The 4,917-nt window shown below is 40.3% G+C and overlaps 1 protein-coding gene across 4 annotated transcripts in view; it reads right to left on the bottom strand.

The window, feature by feature from the left end:
* slc12a5a (solute carrier family 12 member 5a) overlaps positions 1-4,917 on the bottom strand; it is a 239,261-nt gene that overhangs the window by 5,625 nt on the left and 228,719 nt on the right. The gene's annotated exons all lie outside the window — the stretch shown is intronic.

Genomic DNA, 4,917 nt, shown 5'->3' with positions numbered 1-4,917 from the left:
CTGAGAGGGAAGAGTTAAAGGAACCACCAGGAGAACACGCTGAACCACGGCTCCCGTCTGACACACTGGCGCTGGTTTTAAACTACAATGAGAATTTTATTTAACTTGCTGATTCTTTTCGTCAAACAAGAATATTTAGTTAAAGCAGAACAACGTAACTTTCAGCTTTTGTTGAGTTTGGCGGCTCCTTTGGACAAAATCGGTAGTGCTTTACCAGAAAGAACACTACGTTTCCCATGAGCACCAGCGCGTACTGCTGGAAAACTCCTGTCCCCGTCGCGTGCATTTGTTTTGATAGCGAATGAAGACGGGACGGACTTTCAAAACTACTTTTCTGTTTCACCAAGTGAACAGATGGAACGCAAAAAAAAAGATGTTAAACTGCTGGAAAGGAACTGGAATTTACCGGGATACCTTAAACAAGGAAGCCAGGGAGCGGTATATGGAGAAAATAATGATTATTAACGGTCTGGATCCATATGAAATCCCTATCAAAGAGTGGAGCTCCGATGAGGATTTACTGCCGCAGTTCAACCAACCAACGTCTTAGGCCGCCTTGTTTAGGAGTGTTTGGCAGCTGCTTTGGTAAATGTTTGGTTATAAGGTTCTCCAGCTGCACAGTGGCAAATATATACATTTGTGTACTTTATTTATTTATTTTTTTTGAGACATAACATGTAATTGACAAGAACTGAAATGAGTGGTTTACTTGTTCAATTTTTTGGTTTTGAGGAGTAAAAATAAAGCTGGATGCTTCTTAAATGTGTTTCCAAACTCTGGTCACTGCTTACTTTTTCATCTGAAGCATCAACGGATCATATTGGAGACATTAAGATTTGCTCCAGGAGTATATTTGCTCATGAATTCAGCTGCATTTTAGACTTCTGGCCTTGTTTTTATTATCGTTATTTTCAATTGTTGGATTTCATAATTTCAAAACTGCTGCTTAAGCACAAAAAACTCTCTTGGCTTAATTCTCAGGACTCAAACAGCCGCCTGGATCTGAGGACAAGTGAGACCAGGTTTTTTAAATACCTGACATGTTTTCGGCGATTCCTTTTGCCTTCATCGGAGTCACAAGACGGTGTGTGTGTGTTTGACCCGCCATTTATCAGCTGATGTTAAAAATCAACAAAATCAACTTTATTAAATCAATGAGAATGTAAGATTTGGTATTATTCCATAAAAAAAACAAAAAAAAAAAACAGCACGGCAACGCTCCAGCTCAAGCGTGGAGCATCCGATAAACGGGTTCACGGCAGCTTGGACCCTGTGAGGATTTAAAGGCCTCAGAGCGGCGGCACAAAGGTTGAAGCGTGGAAGGTTTTCAGTGATCAGATGTTTACAGTGCTGGTTCTGGAAACAGCGGCCCAGGAAATGTCACTGCTCCTGCACAGACTTCCTGGTGACAATGGAAGACACTCAGGACAACACGGTAGTAGGACACAAAAACACAACAATAAAACTGAAAACATGACAGAAAAACCAAGACAGGAACGACGAACACAAAAAAAGGTGGAATACACTTAAAGAGTATATCGTGTTTTCTATGGCTCATCCCATTTCTCTCTCTCTCTTCCACCTTTGATCTGAAACTGATCTCAGCAAACCATCTCAATTCCTAACATCCACCTGTGAAGGCTTAAGGTGCTGCGGGCGAAGAGAAGAGTGTTCTGCTCCCACGCCGTCTGAGAGGAGCAAATTATGCGACATTGTGAAATATTTCTGTAGAAAATGCAGCTTTGTCGCACCTCATATTTAAAAAGGGACGGTTTGAAGCAAGGACGCATGTGGCTGAGACCTTGTCTCCATTCTCCTCCTCTCCGTTTTCACCTCCACCGCCTCCACGGAAGGTGAGAGGAACTAAGACTTAAGAGAGGAAACAAGGATGTCCATGAATCAGGAAACCATATCTCCTGCGCTGTGACTGTTTTCGTCTTTGCTCCTGTGCTCTGAGCCTCAGGCTAACTGCAGTCGACGGTCCATTAACCACAATGACCAAGTGCAAAGAAGTTCTTAGACACTTCTGTAAAATCTATTAAAAATCTCTGGGAGGAGCGCTGCTTCCGCCACACTTTTTTTTTTTCCATTTCACGGTAGGTGTGATCACTCAAAGCTGTTAAACTGTTTTTTTTCTGTCAAGCTCTGATCCAAGCCTCTTCACAGTTTTATCACACAGGTCTAGGTAAATAAATAAAATAATGTGGGCAACACTACGAACCTCCAAGATTCAGTATCTTGTAGAGGTCGGAGGTATTTTTGCTGAAATGATTTGTTTGGCCAAAGCTAGGCGTTAAGACTAGTAGTGTCATCGGTCTACTGGACATGAGATTACTTTTATTAGTTTATAAAGCGCTACATGGGCTTGCACCAGAGTATATTTCGGAGATGTTTTTATTCTATGAACCAGGAAGGCCCCTCAGATCCTGGAAATGTGGACATTTTTAAACGTAGACTAAAAACTCATCTCTTATGTCTGGCTTTTATGTAGCATCAAATTTTATAGTTTTATTCTGTTTAACATTTTTTAAAGGTATCTGTTTTATTTATTTATCTATTTCTTGTAATGTTTTTATTATTATATTTTATTGTTGTGGACTGATTATTTTTTAGCCTTAATCCTTGAACTTTTATCTTTTTTTTTTTTCATTTTAATTAACTATATTGCATGTCAGTGTGCATTGGTCTCCCAGTTTTTATTTTTTTGGTCCCCCAGTTTTTTTTAATTTTTGTTTATTACGCTTATTTTTCAGTCAAAATGTCAAAGCACTTTGTATTTCATGTACCTGGATTAGGGATGGGCGGTATGGACTAAAAAATGTATCACGATAATTTCCGGCATTTATCCCGATAACAATTAGAAAATACCAATTCAACTCCACCTTTTCAACTATAAATTTATCTCGCTCTCAGATCCGCCATGTTTGTTACACAAATCGTCATCAACGGGAATTTATCCTTCTTTCTTTCTTTCTTTCTTTCTTTCTTTCTTTCTTTCTTTCTTTCTTTCTTTCTTTCTTTCTTTCTTTCTTTCTTTCTTTCTTTCTTTCTTTCTTTCTTTCTTTCTGGCTCATTTCCTTCCTTCCTTCCTACCTTCTTTCCTCCTGCTCTCTCCTTCCCTTCCTCTTTTCTCCCTTCCTTCCTCCTTTCCTTGTTTTCTCCCTTCTCCCCTTTTCTTCCTTCCTTCCGAATTCCTTCCTTCTTTTCTTCCTTCCTTCCTTCCTTCCTTCCTTCCTTCCTTCCTTCCTTCCTTCCTTCCTTCCTTCCTTCCTTCCTTCCCGTACGTTGTGGATTTAACGCAGAACCATAAATCATTTTTACACAAAAACTTTATCAATGGGAATTTATCGTTTTTACCGCAAGATGAAAAATTCTTATCGTGAGGAATTTTTTGGACGGTATATCGTGAACGGTAAAATATCGCCCATTCCTAACCTGGATGAAAGGTGCTATATAAATACAATTTGATTGATTGATTGATTGATGTATCAGTAGTCTTGTGGTTTGGTCAGATGCAGTTTTTTGTATCTCAGTTGAATTTCTATGTTTTTTCCTTCCAAACAAGTCGTACTTATTCATTCTTTCTAAATAATCTGTCGTGGACTTTAATGTTCATCATGTGCGGTGAGGCCTGTAGGGCATCAGATGGAGCTCCTGGGTTTGTTTGAATTTCTCCGAGCATTGCACGTTCAGACCTCGGGGGGTAAATTTGCTGGGACGTTCACACTTGGGAGGATTAGCGACTGAACCCAACGCTTTTCATTTGTGAATAAAGCACATTAGAATCCTGAACTCTAAACTTGCTCTAAGAGGCTTTATAAGCCTCTCTGTACATAAAGAAGCAACTATTTAGCTGAGACTGCTGCTTATGTCCTTCCTTCTTGTCATTGTGTGAACAAACACTGGTATGGTCCAGAGAAGAAAGAGGTCTGCACACCGGGTGAAGGTTTGCAGAACCTGAAAGGAACTTACACTCCTAAATCCTTTGGAAGCAGTTAGGGGGTATTTAGTGTTGACTTATTTCATTTGGCTTCATTTTGTTTCAGACAGATTACAGCATGGTGAATATAGTTGCTACTGCTGCTCATCGGAGACCCGCTACGACTGCCAAGACCCGCTCCAGTCAGGGGATTCTGGTAATATCATGTCCCCACACTTAGTTATCCATGTTAACTTGGTCCTGTTCTAGTTTTCTCCCCCTACCCCTCTTTGAGCTGTCAGTGAACAGAAACATATTTCAAAAACCAAGCAGAATTTATAGCCCAATCAGACGAGAGAGGTATAAGTTGACCTGTATCAATATATAACATTACACTAATTGAATATCAGCCTAATGTAGCTGCTTGTACATTCACTTATCTGGCAAATGTACGAGCAGCTGAGGCCGAGCCAGAGACCCATCACTGACCATCCATCACATCATATCTAGCCATCACCGTTTCCTGGTGTTGAAATCAAAGATGCTCTTTCACAAACTAAACACCTCCCCCTAATAAAATACAATAAAGAAATACCCCCCCTCCTTCAACAAAACAAATGAAATCAGTCTCAATGCCGATGTGTCCTACTGAGGGTACTTAGAGGTTGTTTTAACCATTTTTCTTGTCCTGAGATTGTCTGAGACTGATGACAGTACGAAGGCTTTATCATTAGATCTGTTATAACGTGTGTCCCTGAGTGGGATCCACTTGGATTTTAGGCGGTGCCCAATTGATTCTTTTTCTTCAGTGGTGCATATGTTACTGAAACTATATGAGACTCATGCAACTTGCCCCCTTCTTGCCCATTAAGTGCACTTATTTTCCTCGTGGCACTTGTACAGTATATTTGACCCAGATATGGTTTCCGCTCCCATAATACTGCAACCATAAGGGCTCCGTGCTGTTGGCCCATTTTAAGCCAACTCTTTACCCAAGT

The sequence above is a fragment of the Cololabis saira genome, chromosome 8 (assembly GCF_033807715.1).
Source record: "Cololabis saira isolate AMF1-May2022 chromosome 8, fColSai1.1, whole genome shotgun sequence".
Classification (NCBI taxonomy): domain Eukaryota; kingdom Metazoa; phylum Chordata; class Actinopteri; order Beloniformes; family Belonidae; genus Cololabis; species Cololabis saira.
This window is presented reverse-complemented; position numbering and strand designations above follow the sequence as displayed.